General features: G+C 32.4%; 1 long non-coding RNA gene across 2 annotated transcripts; it reads left to right on the forward strand.

Annotated features, from left to right (window-relative positions):
- The first annotated feature begins 3,085 nt into the window (after positions 1–3,085).
- On the forward strand, positions 3,086–5,979 carry LOC118647046. 2 transcript variants are annotated; one of them, XR_004964366.1, is made up of 3 exons: positions 3,086–3,733; positions 5,125–5,335; positions 5,831–5,979. It is a non-coding gene; the product is annotated as an uncharacterized LOC118647046 (long non-coding RNA). The 2 variants fall into 2 exon arrangements; XR_004964365.1 differs by lacking the exon at positions 3,086–3,733 and adding an exon at positions 4,871–5,047.
- Positions 5,980–16,830: the final 10,851 nt, after the last annotated feature.

Raw genomic sequence — 16,830 nt, forward strand, 5'->3', positions numbered from 1 at the left:
AACAAAATACAACATAATAAATCAATATTTTAAATTATTGTAATTAAGAGATTTATGTATATATAATATAATATAATGTGTATATACATATATTGTCATGCGTTTTCGTTGCGTTCCGCCGTGCGGAATCGCGACGCGGATCAAAAACGGTACAAAAGGAGGAGGGAGGATGGACGTTCCCTCGAATGCCTCCTATCGCCTAATTATACCTGCCTAATTTATCGCTGAGCGATCTGCGGGACTTACCACAAATGTTGGGCGCCAGACACGCACCTTCGTTGTGTCAAATCTGAACGCAAAAGTAACACCAAGATCCCGCTTCACGCTCGTGCGGAGTATTTAGCCGGCCAATATGCCCACTAACCAACGACAGCGACGACTTTTCGGTGCTAACTCCAAGACACTTTCTAATTGGCAAAGCCCTAACTACAATCCCAGAGACCAATCTGATAAATGAACCAACATCACGTCTCTCACGCTGGCTTTCACACTAAGCTGCAGAGACGGCTTGCATTTTTACACGAGGCTGCAGAGGCGGTTTGCTTATATCATCTGTATCTTCTTGAGATCAGAGGCGACAGGTAAAAACATCTGTCACTAAAATTGTCCTTTTGAGGTCAGAGGCGATCTACGATTTACGGCATCACTCACGCGCTCACGTCGGTCGTCCTCTTGAGGTCAAAGGCGATCGACGCCTAATACAATGCGATCGACGCTAAATACAATAATACACTAATTATAAGTTTACATGCTTCTAGCTTAAGATTAAAATATTCTATCATTATTTTTTCCTTATTTTAACAAAATTATTCTTAGTAACTTTTAATCAATTATCTTTTTTCTGTTGTTTGTGTACTACTTAATTACCTTTAAGTTCTCCAAAAAACTTGTAGTTCTATTGACTCATTCTGCTTCAGCACAATTATACACCATTGCAAAGTAACAAATAAATTGTAAGCATACAGTCCACTTATTATTGTCTCTCGTATCTTCCACTCGCTCGTCGTGTTTGCCATTAATATTATAAAAGAACTTGACACAGATCGATATTATAATTATAATTAAAGTTATATATAAATTATAAACACTGATAAAATTTGAAAATATTACATATATAAATATATGTCTTGGAATATTGTTGGAATATTGTCGGCTATAATCATAACATTTATATACAATTTTAGTTTTTAATATATAATCATACACTTTCTAAAAATATTAATATATTATAATACATACGAATTACTTAATAATTTCTATATATTTGTAGAAATGATAAAAATTAAGGACACGAACGACCCCAGCAAACACAGAATATTGCAACAACATTGCAGCCATTTTATAATATTGCTACAATGTTATAACATTGCCGCAATGAAGTGAGTCCCAGATGCGCACAGATCGAAACGGACACAAATTCTATAAATTTATCTTAACTCTAACTAGCTCAGCAATCTGATTGGTGGTGTCCGTTTCGATCTGTGCGCATCTAGGACGCTTCCCCGCAATGTTGCTGCTATGTTCTGGGTTTACTGGGACCATTGTATAAGGGTCTGGAAAATCATCATGTGTACTGAGATAGTAATTAAGACTGCTTTAATAATTAAAAATCGACAATATGAATACGGGCCCAAATGAATATGGACGTCCAAATATTGGCCATTAATGGATGTCTGAAATCGGACATACGATGGTCTATTCTATGTCTATGGACGTGTGGACGAAAAATGGACACAAAATGAACGTCCATAGAATGTTCTGTGCTGTCTGGGTAGTATCGTACATTTGACGGTATTTTATTGTTATTTTTATGAAAAAACAGGTTTTTAGGTTACATTTAATAAAGACGACATTTTAACGTCATTTTTATGACTATCCCAGGTAGTAAAAGCCGTTATTTTGACGTTTTAGAAAATATTTCGGGTACATGTCCTATATATACAGTACTTGCATTATGAAAATATCGAAATAACATAATTATAATGTAAAAAAAAATCTACGTTGTTTCTCAACAAGTATCACGACCCACCACACCATAGTCACGTTTGGAATTGCCTAACTTCCGCGGTCACCCATCCAACTCTGAACCGCCGTCGACGTTGCTTGACTTCGAAGATCGTACGCTACTTAGCCCTTTGTGATGATCCATGAACACTTGATGATCATGAATACATATTTGTTATAGATCAGTTCAATAGATGCGAGAAACATGAAACTTGTAGTTAACTAATATTTTTATAAATAAATATAAATTTACAGTTTTTTTCCTGATTTTTACATATGCAAAATAACATGTAGAATAACTTATAGAAATATGTTTTTGCTCTGTTCTTTTGATAAAGCTAAATTATACCTCAGACAAAACGCAATATTTATCTAAATATTTTATAAATATTTTTGTGGTCTTAGATTTGACAAATCATAAAGATTTATCATAAATATTATAAAAATATTTATGAAATATTTATAAATATTTACAAAATATTACTTATACAAATCTTTATTTTTTATTTATCATAAATATTATATAAAATATTTAATTTATATTTTAATATGTTGAATAAAGATTTTTTTTTTCGTATATATAAAATATGTGTAAAATATTTATATAATATTTTGAAAAAATAAATATTAATAAATATTAATAAATATTTATCATAAATATTATGTGCTGCCTGGGATGATTCTAAAATATTGATAGTATTAATTATATAAAATATTATATTAATTTTAATAATGTTGTTTATTAACCAATCTTTAAATAATGATAGTTATAGGTAGCAAGGTGTCGTCCACTAGACCTCAATAATTTGTCATTTGAGGTCAAATCGTCAATTATTATAAAGAATTATAATTAACGTCAGTAATTAGTCACTAATAAAATCTTATTAATACGTCGTAAAATGATCAATTAACTGACGTTATTAATTAGTCAAGAATATGACGTCGGAAATACGTTGTAGGATGGATAAATGACTGACGTAATTAATAGGTCAAAAAATGACGTTACTATTACGTCTTAATTTGGTAACATGACGTCTGCGACCTTAAATGACGAATTATTGACGTCGTATTAACGTCACCTTGCTACCTGGGCTGTAATGGCTGTATGTGGCGGCAGGTCAACCGCCACACCGGCCACACGCACTTCTGTTACTCTCGCGTTTCCCCTCCCCGCTTCGTTTTTCCTCTTTTTCCCTTCCTTCTCTTCTTCGCTCACTCCTCTCTCTTTCTCTTTTTCTCACTCGCGAGGAACCCGTGCGATCTCAGCGTGCATCGTGTCCCCGTGACGTATTGCGCGTCCCAAAAATTGTCCTGCGATGAATTCGCGTCGTGATTTACACATGCAAGCACGTCAAAACACGTGCTCGCTGTGTACGCACTCACGTCTCACGTGTACAACGCTACAGTTTTGAAGATTTGGCACCAAGCCGCCGCTGTGGACGGAGGAAGAAGAACTACAAGCAAGAACTAATCATATAACAGACTTAATAAGCGTTCACATACGATTGGTTGTTGCCATTAATTCTTTTTCCCCTCTATAGTCGCAGCTCGATGCCAAATCTTCCTGCGCATGTAGTATGTACGTTGAACACAGTTGAGCAGACGCTAGACACGGCGAGCATGTTCTTGCATGTACTCGGACGTTCGATTACTGTGTCACATTTTTATAGTATCTAATGTTTACGTAATCACGTGTAATAATTCAACATAAATTAGTAATATCTTAATGGTAAGTATCTTAAGTAAAATAAGATTTATTGCATTAAATAATTATTTAAGATTGATATAAATTACAATACGTAATAAAGATCGTCTAGAAAATTGATAGCAGAGTGAGTGTCGTAGTTGCATGTGGATATGGAATAAAAAAAATAAAATAGAAAGACGTAAGAGCAATATTTTTTTCGTTTTATTTATGTAAACATTTTTCTCTGTCTTACTCTACGCCCACGACTACGACATTTACATCTTATTTTCTAGCATCTATCCAAGAAGGATTATATATCCTTTTCTTAAATAATCATTTATGTTTGACAACAAAATTAAATCAAATTAATGTACATTATAAATGTTATGATTATAACATTATTAATACGAGTGAGTCCCAGATGCGCACAGTAATAAACGGACACAGCAAGCTGAGTGAAACGGACACAGTAACAAACGGACACAGACCAAACGGACACAGTAATAAACGGACACAGTGCGAAACGGACACGGTAACAAACGGACACAGTGCAAAACGGATACAGTAACAAACGGACACAGATCAAATGCGCACAGAGCGAAACGGACACAGTGCGAAACGGACACAGACCAAATGCGCACAGAGCGAAACGGACACAGTGCGAAACGGACACAGACCAAATGCGCACACTGCACATGCGCACAGACCAAATGCATACACGGAAAGTCGCAAACCCATGTGATGCAGTGAATGCTTTGCATGCACGCACACACACACACACGGGGGGGGGGGGTGCAAGAGGGGCCTTCGGCCCCCCTCCCGCACCCACTCCGTCCAAGTCGCTAACCTATGTGGACTTTACTCTGCTTGCAATGTACATGGATTGCATTTGATCCGTGCGCACGTGCAGTGTGCGCATGTGCAGTGTGCGCATTTGGTCCGTGTGCATTTGGTCCGTGCGCATTTGGTCTGTGTCCGTTTCGCACTGTGTCCGTTTCGCTCTGTGCGCATTTGGTCTGTGTCCGTTTGTTACTGTGTCCGTTTCGCACTGTGTCCGTTTCGCTCTGTGCGCATTTGGTCTGTGTCCGTTTGTTACTGTGTCCGTTTGGTCTGTGTCCGTTTGTTACTGTGTCCGTTTCATTCAGCCTGCTGTGTCCGTTTATTACTGTGCGCATCTGAGACGCTCCCATTAATACGCTATGTAAAATAAACGTACTTACTAACAAAAATTGATTCTAGATTGTTTCTTTTAATGTGACCTTTTCAAGTAAGAAAATCATAGAAATGCTTTCTACGACAACCTGCTTTTTATAAATATTAATCTTACAGAAATATAGTCAATTATGAGCGTTATCGGTAAGTTTTGTGTAAAATAACTTAATAAACAAAATATTAATAGTATATACGTGCATAACTTTATCTTTATTTTTCAGAAAAAAACCAAACAAAAGATGCATTTTATATTATTTTACTAAATGATGGCTTAGTCACAATGCCAAAGCAATGGTTAACAAATGATAAAAAGTATACATTTTGGCCTATATGTAAATTCAGCACAATTTGTTAATTTAATTAAATCATGTGCTGAAATAAATACACAATGGATGGCAAAATATGAAATATAATTCATATATGAAACAGCAGGTATTTTTTTTAATTAAATGTACTAGGGTAAAAGCACCAATTATAGATCTTAAAGACGTCTTATTTACCGATTTAAGATTTTGTGTTGTCTGGGAATATGCCATGTTAAAGTGATTAAGTTGAATCATAAAAAACCGAAAGAGAAAAAACAGATTCTTAAACTACAGATGTTTGCTTAAAGTAAACTATAACAATAAAGAAATATTAAAATCTTTTTATCTAAAAAAATTTATTTGTACATACTTCAAGTTTTATTATTCTATGGTAATATATTTTTATTAATACATTTTTTACAAAGTTTTTAAAAAATTTCATTTTAAATTCCAACTAAGTAAACCCCTTATTTATATTTTTTTGCGCTTAAAATTTTATGTACCCTATATTTTGTGTAAATTTGATTTTATATATTTTGATAAAAAAACATTTACATTAATAATTTTTTTATAAAAATATTCTTTACAGTTAAAATTAATTCTTTTTATTCAATGATTTTAGGTGTAAGAAGTAAATTCAAAGATGTAAAAGGGATGTAAACGCACCTCTTAAAATTTGGTTATCTCACACATAAGATCGATTAAAAAAAGACAAGAATAATTAAAATTATCTTTCTTGGAATTTAACTTACAATTAGAACTTAATTTACAACTCATGTTATTTACAAAAAGAAACTTTAAATTTGAAAATGACAGTGTTTTATTTTATCAATACTTTATGTTTTATATGATTTTTGTTTTTTTTTTAAATTTTTTAAAGATTATACAGTTTGAAAAATGTATACTGTCAGTTAAAAATATAATACAAAATACTGTATTTTATAAAAGTAATAAAATTTATTACTTTTTTATATATCCTTTGTATTAATTAATAAACAATGTTTATAATTATTCCTAACATTAATTTTATGACTATTTATAACCTAGTAATAATTTGTTTAAATTAACAAATTATTTATTAGAATACTTATAACCCACACAGTAAGAAATATTTTATCGGAATAATATTAATCAATGTTTTTTGCAATAAAAAAAATCAATTTAATGTCGGTTTAATTACACGGAAAATGTTTTCAATAATTTATAATATTATTATAATATTAAATAACATTATTTTTAAATATTCAGAATATCATTATAACATTAAAAAACAATACTATTTTAATATTTATATAACATTATAATAAGATTAAGTAATATTATTCAGTTAATATTTGTATAATATTATCAGTGGACATATAACTTGCTATTAATATTTTAAGAATATTATTTAACATTCCTATCATATTATCTAAAATATTATTTTAATATTCTAAGAATATTCTTAAAATATTACTTAATATTAAATAATATTATGCGCTTATAGGGTTCCGACTCAGCAATATAACATGTTATAATTACATGTTATCTAACCGTTACACAATAGTTACAAAGAAAAATAAAATAAAATAAAAATTTTATTTTTTTTTAATTATTTTTATCAACAGCACATGCTAAATTTAGAATAAATTTTTATTAATTAATTAAATTTAAATTATGTTATTTTTTATTTTATTCTTACTTGCCGCTGCTAGGTTTGAACCCGGGATCTTAGGATGACGAACCTTGTACTCTATCTGCTACGCCAATTTGACTCATCGATATGGGTACTTGTTATTGTCTACATATACCTATATGTTATAAACTGACGCAACTATATTGTTGTGAGCGAAACACTCACAACCAATAAATTTATATTATAGAATAAAGGAAATAAAATATTAAAATTATAAGATAGCTCGCCGAGGAAGGCTCGCTATCACAAGGTGTCAGGTGACACATGCCTCGTGCGCTGCCGGCCGGTCATCGCACTGGGCAACGCATCAGCCACCTTAAAGAAGTAGCGAAGCCTGCTTAGCAACAATCATGCCACCGGAAATGCATACCTGCATTTTGGCAATTGTTGCTAAACTCGCAAATATTTCCCGCGCGCCGGATGCGCGCGGGAATGACCATATATGGTCATGCGGAGGGCCCGATGCCCCGACTAACAATTAAACCCGCGACATTATTTAAGCCGCTGCCGAACAGCGGCCAGCGGGATCAGTAATTGGAAATCAAGCCGATACGTACGGCCCGTACAAGTGTATTAAGAGTTCGGGACTTAGCCGCTAGCAAGCCTCAAGCGAGCAACGAGACGACGCGTTAACTCCGAGTCGCGCGTCGTATCTAATCTATTGTAACACGACGCGGCACCTTCGCCGACCGCAACCAGTGTACAACAACAGAAATAAATCTTATATCAGTTTAAATTAAAATCAGTGAGTGAGTGATTTGAGGACCCTGCCTACAAAACCGCCTCTTTCCGTGAGTTTTAACTCCTTGGGCAGCAACGAATCCCAAAAAATCTTTTGTCGCACCGCAAGGTACGGCAAAAATATTTTGTTGTACCGCAAGGCGCAACAATATTATTTTTTATAAAAGCAATTAAATTTTGCAAAACATGTTAAAAATAAATAGCATTAATTTATTTACTTATTAATTTTATTGTTAAATTTATTTTTTTCCATAAGTTTAATAATTTGATGAAAATTGCGATCTATTTAGCACTAAAATCTTTGAAGCGTTCAACTGATTAATTAAATGGTTAACTATAACCTAGACAGCACATGTAGATTATGAGAACGATAATAGGATATTGCGAAAGTATATTGCAATATTCGTATAATATTAGAGATACGTCTGTGATATGGCGAGTATATACTCATAACGTACTATGTCCGCGTTGCCTTATCCCATAGAATTTCGCTGGCAGTTTATGAGAATATACCGAATATATCTTAAGAATGTTATACGTATGTCTAAAGTATATCTTCAGTATATTCACAATATGTCTACAATATGTTCACATTATATGGGCTCATGCATAATGAGAGGAATAAGGAACAAGGAATTAAACATACAGAATTAGCAAGAAGAAATAAGAAGAGGAATTAATCATTTCGCACATCAGGAAGCTATCGCAAAAAATGAAGCGTAATATCTGTTGAATACGCTGGGGTGCTTTGGGAAATTATGCTCAGATAATTGTAGGTTATAACCTAAATAATATATGTATATATACAATATATATATATTATTATAGTTTACGTTACTATATTATATCTTATGTACATACCAGAGTTATCTGGGCGTAATTCCTGAGAAAACCACGTTGTCCGTGAGTTCGTGTTCGCACGTTCACACCCTACACTTCACCACGTGTCTGCATCACACGGCAGACGAAAATGCGTAACGTTACAGATCATAGATAGCGTTGACATGATTCACTTTCGATATTACGCGGATATTTTGGAAATATGTGATAGATATACATGAGATATATCATAGGATATTTTATGGATGTTTTGAGTATATTAGATATAATCTCAGTATATTCAGTAGGAGTTGCGAAGTTCAGTCGCTATATTCTAAGTTTATCTTGAGGATATATCAAAATGACATTCTATTGAGACGTTATATGAATGTTTTACGTATATTCGGTATGATCACAGTACATTACGTATGAGAGTATAATATTCGTACGATATCTGGTGCTGTCTGGGAATATAGATCGTAATTCTAAGAAAAATTGAATAGTATACATTTACTATTCTGTTTTTGTTCAGCACATGATGAATTTAGATTTTGTGCATTTTTGTGCGCAGTAATTGTAGACAAACCGTTATTTTTGAAAACATTATTCTTTATAATAATTTTTTTTATTATCAAATAGATCTGTCATTCAGGATGTTATAATGTTGTCTGATTTCTGAGTCAACTACGACGCATCGTTCCGTAATAACATTGATACGAACGTGTTATGTTACGATTATACAATTTTTGTTGAATAACTGTAACGCCAAAACGATGTATAACAGCTATATCACTTGCGTATAACAAATATTACGTAACAGGTTATTTCCATGTCATGTAGCACCTACATATCACAAGAATAATAATGTTAAAATACATGTAACTTCCATGTTATATTGCCGCTATAAAATGTGTTCACTGGGAGGCTACTAACAGAGAGGAACTACTAATAAACTGTTTACACGCGTTATGTTGTATGGCCTAAGATGGGTCAGGGATCGTCAAAAAGTGGCTTGACCCAAACAAGTCTGCGAGCGTTTCCACCATTGTGAACTATCGGGTTGGGTCGAATATAAGGCCTGAGGCTCGATTCTTGAATTCATTCGCAAGAAAACGTATGCGCAAATACCCGCTCTAACAGAAAAGTTGCAAGTTTATTGGTTAAAAGTCATACGATAGCCAATAAATTTCCAACTTTTCTGTAAGAACAGAATTTGCGAATACGTTTCTCTTGCGAATGAATTCAAGAATCGAGCCCCTGTTCTTTGTCGCTGTACTGCTGCACTGGTTCAATAAGCTAGAATGAGACAGAAATATTTTTTCCTATTTGGCCTGTTCTTTTTAGCTGCACTGATACACTGGTGCAATAAGTTAAAGTGAGACAAATATATTTTTTCTCATTCTAACTTGTTGCACCAGTGCAGCAGTGCAGCGAAAAAGAACAGACCAATTCTAACTTATTGCACCAGTACAGCAGTGCAGCGACAAAAAAGAACAAGCCTATTGTGTATAGATCGCGGACTAAACTGATAGTAGAGCACTAGAAAAGTAGGTATTTTTACGTCTGCCATTTCCCTTACGGAAAAAACACTAAAAATAACACTTAAAAAAATACTCAAGTTGAGTGTAATTTGGGACAAGGGGTAAACATTCAACTTGAGTGTTCGCTCTTTAATTTACTTTTAATTAGAGTGTTATTACTCTTAACTTGAATGTTCGCCATCTAATTAAGTGTTAATTTCAATGTTAATCCTAAATTTAAGAATAACACTAAAATTAACACTTAATTAGATGGCAAACATCCAAGTTGAAAGTAATACTCAAATTAATACTCAAAGCCAGCTGAACACTCTAATTGAATGTTTATTTTAGATATTCGTTTTATGTCCATTTCTACCAATGCAGATTAATTTTAATCTCGGTTGAACGTTGAACTTTTTTTGCTTTTGTTTTTATTTAATATTTTCTAATCCAATGTTTGAGAGTACACATTCAATATTAAGTGTATACCTTCAACCGATAGATGTTGAGTGTACATCTCCAACGTTTCAGTGTTCACACTTTATGTTGGAAGTATACACTCATTTATTGTGTGTTATATCCAAATGTTGAGAGTATACTTTTAAATATTCAGTATTTAAATCCAAACTTTAGTATGAACACTCAATCATTGGGTGTACACAGTCAATGTTCGAGTATAAACACTCAATCTTTAGTGTAAATACTCAAGATTTGAGCGTATACACCTAAATTTGAGAGTAAACTCCCAAAATCGAGTATTAACACTCAATTTTGAGTGTAAACTCTCAAAATTAGAGTGTTTTTTTCGTAAGAGTTTTCTTCAAACTAGCAAGTAACTAGGATAATGTTTTATATATATAATACATCGCAATAACCTTTACAGTCTCAAGATCATAAATATCGTGTCTTCGTTTCATTGTCGCATAAAGTTTGGTGCTTCCAAAGATTATTGACGTATATATATATACAAAACATACCTAATTTTTCCTGCTAGTTAGAAGAAAAATGGCGGACGTGAGAATACTCACTTTTATAGTGCCTTACTAATAGCGTGTTCGACTGAGCTGGGTTAATCGCTCCGGGAGCGATTAATGACGTCATAAGACCAATCACAGCCATTCTTCTGAAGAAGGGAATAACTGTGATTGGCCAGTTCTAGAGGAAAGGAAACCGAAACGGGTTAGGCCGGATCTACAATAGGTGTAGTAAGCCTTATGCCATAAGAAAGTGACCAATTATATTCGAATATGAGAAGAATAATCGAATATAATTGGTTAATTCCTTATGGCATAAGGTTTATTACACTATTGTAGATCCGGACTTAACCCAGCATGGGTTGAAAACGCCATAAGGCACTATAAGGCCCGTATTCATAGTCGAGACTTATTTCCAAGACCGTCTTAAGTTTGATCTTAAGATGCCCTCTAGTTTCATAGTCGACGAATAAGCAAAGACTTGAGCAAAACCTCAAGTTGTGACTTGACCAAGACGATCTTATTTCAGAACGCCAAAATGTGTTTCATAAACTTTTCTTATTCAATATAACCCTAATGGAAAAAACACTCTAATTTTGAGAGTTTATACTCGATTTTGGGAGTTTACTCCCAAATTTAGGTGTATATGCTCAAATCTTTAATATTTACACTAAAAATTGAGTGTTTATACTCGAACATTGAGTGTGTATACCCAATGATTGAGTGTACCAAAGTTTGGATTTGAATACTGAATATTTGAAAGTATGCTGTCAACATTTGGATATGACACTCAATAAATGAGTGTATACTTCCAACATAAAATGTGAACACTAAAACGTTGAGGATGTACACTCAACATCTATCGGTTGAAGGTATACACTTAATATTGAATGTGCACTCAAACGTTAGATTAGAAAATATTAAATAAAAACAAAAACAAGAAAAGCAAGTTCAACCGAGATTAAAATTAATCTGCATTGGTAAAAATGGACATAAAACGAATATCTAAAATAAACATTCAACTGTAGAGTGTTCAGCTGGCTTTGAGTATTAATTTGAATATTACTTTCAACTTGGATGTTTGCCATCTAATTGAGTATTAATTTCAGTGTTATTGTTAAATTTAGGATTAACATTGAAATTAACACTCAATTAGATGGCGAACATTCAAGTTGAAAGTAATAACACTAATTAAAAGTAAATTAAAGAGCGAACACTTAAGTTGAGTGTTTACACTGAATTGAGTGTTTACCCTTTGTCCCAAATTATACTCAACTTGAGTATTTTTTTAAGTGTTATTTTTAGTGTTTTTTCCGTAAGAGAAGCACAAGCTTAAGATGATACGTATTCATATAATAGTCATTTAAGATCGTCTTATTTGAGATATATGTCGGTAAATAAGACGATCTTCACCAAGTTGTGTCTGTAGTGAACTTAAGAAGTAAACGCTAACCTAATTATAAGTTGCGACAGTTTTACATTTATAATGAATTTTGAAAAACCCAGAAATATTGAAATCTCAGATATTAACTTATCTAATAAAGAGGAGAAAGAAAATGAAGAAAACGAATTACAAATACAACTTTCAAAAAGATATAATTGAGACGGTCACAATCCTTTTAATTTTTGAAATAAAAATGAGTTTAAAAAAGATTCCGGTTTTTGAAAGAATCAATTATGTATGGAATTTTACTAATAATAAAGGAAGGACTTGCTAAAATAAATAACAGAGGATTATCGATATCTCCTGTCATGCAGTTATTGATTTGTCTCAGATTTTATGCAACTGCAAGCTTTCAGGTAAAAAAGATGTTCGTTAATTGTATTATACGTTAATTGTATTATAGTTAAAAATATATACAATATGTGTAGAAAAAAAATAAATTAATAACAATACAGATTTATTAGACAATATAAAAAATTGATTCTACAAAAATAATTTTATATTTCAGCTTATTGTGAGAGATGTTGCACAAATCTCACAATCTATCATTCCCAGGACAATTTATCGTGTTTTAACTTTATTAGTTAGTAATATTAATCGTTATGTCAGAATGCCCATTTCTGACGAAGCTAAATCTGAAAACAAACGTTTATTTAAACAACTTGGCCATGGTCCTGGAGCGATTGGTCTTCCCAGTGAGAAATAGTACATCGAATCGACATCGATTCGACATCGAAATCATCATTTCGATGTCGATTCGACGTCGAATTGATGTCGAATTCATTATCGTTTCTCACTGGGTTCCTAACATTGATGGAACAATTGATTGTACATGTACGTTTAGTACATACAAGATTACAAAATATCGATGAAATATTTAAAAATAAAGAAGGATACTTCTCCTTAAATGTTCAAGTACGTATCATCTTTTAAGCAAATTTAATTGCATAAAATAAATTAAATTTCTAAAAGGATCATCCTACTGTGACAGCCAAAAACATTTACCTATATTTTGAAATTTTTTTAAAGAAAACTATTGCACATATTTTGGCCTTATAAGAAAAATCTATATATATGTACACTGAAAAAAAAAGTAATATATTGAATAAGATATGTTATTGCGGGCTGCCAATTACAGATATACTTAATACAATAATATATGCTATTGCAGTATCAACATTGTACTTGCATTAATAGCAAATATTATTGTATTGAGTATTATATGTAGTTGGCAGCCCGCAATCACATATGTTATTGACTATATTACTTTTTTTTTCTGTGTATACATACAAATTTAATATTTTAATATATTAAAATGTGGTAACAATAGTTATAAATTTATAAAATATATTTTATATTTATGTTCTTACCCAGTGAACACAGTAATATAGCAGCAGTGTAACAGCAATGTAACCGAATATAACAGGTTACGTTACTCTGAAATTACACGTAACTTACATGTAAGTTACAATTTCCGACTCAGCAATATAACATGTTATAATTACATGTTGTCAGAAGTTTCACGGCTCTAGTTAAGTTCCTGTGATGCTGGTGGATCCTCTCTTCTTTTTCTAAGCGATGCTGGTTCGAGCTCCGACTGGAGCTCTGAGTGAGATGATCCGAGGATGGGGAATTAACGAACTAGCTTCGTAGCAATAGATCCCAGTTTATTTCTCCATTAAATTACAATCAACTTAGCTGCTAATCTCCACTCTCACAATGCATAACAGATCGTATTTCGCAAGTCACCACGATCACGGAACGATCATGCAGCGGGCGAGTGCTCCGCATATGAGGAGTTCCGTGGAATGGCTTGCGTGTTGGTCGAGCGCGGGAGCCGGCGAATTTAACGAATGCTTCCGAAATCGCGCAGAGTGATCAGAGTTGATCGAAACTTCATCGCTATAGAGAAAAGCAAGTACCTTCGCTCGCACTACTTCGCTTCCACGGCGCGTACGGACTCTCCGAGAGAGAGAGACAATCCGCGACCGATATTGCTTCACGCGACGTGACTGTTTCGAAGCCGGTCTGTCGGTGCTCTGAGCTCAAAAATTCTTCCGCTTCGCACGCTCCCATCAAAACTGGCGACGCAGTCGCAACAATCTCCCGGTCGACGGGACCGATCGGTGGCTCCGCTCCGCGATAGTTCGCTAAATCGAATCAGCGATTTTGACGATCCACCACTCAGCCGAAGCCACGCGTGAACACATGTTATCTAACCGTTACACAACAGTTACAAAGAAAAATAAAATAAAATAAAAATTTCATTTTTTTAAAATTATTTTTATTAACAGCACATACTACATTTAGAATAAATTTTTATTAATTAATTAAATTTAAATTATGTAATTTTTTATTTTATTCTTACTTGCCGCTGCTAGGTTTGAACCCGGGACCTTATAGGATGACGAACCTTGTACTCTACCTGCTACGCCAATTTGACTCGACGATATGGGTACTTGTTATTGTCTACATATACTTATATGTTATAAACTGACGCAACTATATTATTTTTTATAAAAACAATTAAATTTTGCAAAACATATTAAAAATAAATAGCATTAATTTATTTACTTAATTTCATTGTTAAATTTATCTTTTTCCATAACCTTAATAATTTGATGGAAATTGCGATCTATTTAGCACTAATCTTTGAAGCGTTCAAATGATTAATTAGATGGTTAACTATATAGATCGTAATTCTAAGAAAAAATTGAATAGTATACATTTATTATTCTGTTTTTGTTCAGCACATGATGAATTTCGATTTTGTGCATTTTTTGTGCGCAGTAATTGTAGACAAACCGTTATTTTTAAAAACATTATTCTTTATAATAATTTTTTTTATTATCAAATAGATCTGTCATTCAGGATGTTATAATGTTGTCTGATTTCTGAGTCAACTACGACGCATCGTTCCGTAATAACATTGATACGAACGTGTTATGTTACGATTATACAATTTTTGTTGAATAACTGTAACGCCAAAACGATGTATAACACCTATATCACTTGCGTATAACAAATATTACATAACAGGTTATTTCCATGTCATATAGCACCTACATATCACAAAAATAACAATGTTAAATTACATGTAACTTCCATGTTATATTGCCGCTATAAAATGTGTTTACTGGGTAACTAGCATAATGTTTTATATATATAATACATCGCAATAACCTTTACAGTCTCAAGATCATAAATATCGTGTCTTTTATTGTCGCATAAAGTTTGATGCTTCCAAAGATTATTGATATATATATACAATATACGTATATATATATACAAAACATACCTAATTTTTCATGCTACCCAGTGAACACATTTTATAGCGGCAATGTAACATGGAAGTTACATGTAATTTAACATTGTTATTCTTGTGATATGTAGATGCTATATGACATGGAAATAACCTGTTACGTAATATTTGTTATACGCAAATAATCTAGCTGTTATACATCGTTTTGGCGTTACAGTTATTTAACAAAAATTGTATAATCGTAACATAACACGTTCGTATCAATGTTATTACGAAACGATGCGTCGTAGTTGACTCAGAAATCAGACATTATAACATCCTGAATGACAGATCTATTTAATAATAAAAAAAATTATTATAAAGATAATGTTTTAAAAAATAACGATTTGTCTACAATTACTGCGCACAAAAAATGCACAAAATCTAAATTCATCATGTGCTGAACAAAAACAGAATAATAAATGTATACTATTCAATTTTTCTTAGAATTATGATCTATATAGTTAACCATCTAATTAATCATTTGAACGCTTCAAAGATTAATGCTAAATAGATCGCAATTTTCATCAATTTATTAAGGTTATGGAAAAAGATAAATTTAACAATGAAATTAATAAGTAAATAAATTAATGCTATTTATTTTTAATATGTTTTGCAAAATTTAATTGCTTTTATAAAAAATAATATAGTCGCGTCAGTTTACATATAGGTATATGTAGACAATAACAAGTACCCATATCGATGAGTCAAATTGGCGTAGCAGATAGAGTACAAGGTTCGTAATCCTGGTCCCGGGTTTAAACCTAGCAGCGGCAAGTAAGAATAAAATAAAAAATAACATAATTTAAATTTAATTAATTAATAAAAATTTATTCTAAATATAGTATGTGCTGTTGATAAAAATAATCTCAAAAAAAAAAAAAAAAAAAAAAAAGAAATTTTTATTTTATTTTTTTTTCTTTGTAACTGTTGTGTAACGGTTAGATAACCTGTAATTATAACATGTTATATTGCTGAGTCGGAAATTGTAACTTACATGTAAGTTACGTGTAATTTCAGAGTAACGTAACCTGTTATATTCGGTTACATTGCTGTTACACTGCTGCTATATTACTGTGTTCACTGGGTAGTTACTTGCTAGTTTGAAGAAAAATGGCGGACATGAGAATACCTATTTTTTTAGTGCT

This window comes from Monomorium pharaonis, chromosome 8 (assembly GCF_013373865.1).
Source record: "Monomorium pharaonis isolate MP-MQ-018 chromosome 8, ASM1337386v2, whole genome shotgun sequence".
In the NCBI taxonomy this organism is placed as follows: Eukaryota; Metazoa; Arthropoda; class Insecta; order Hymenoptera; family Formicidae; genus Monomorium; species Monomorium pharaonis.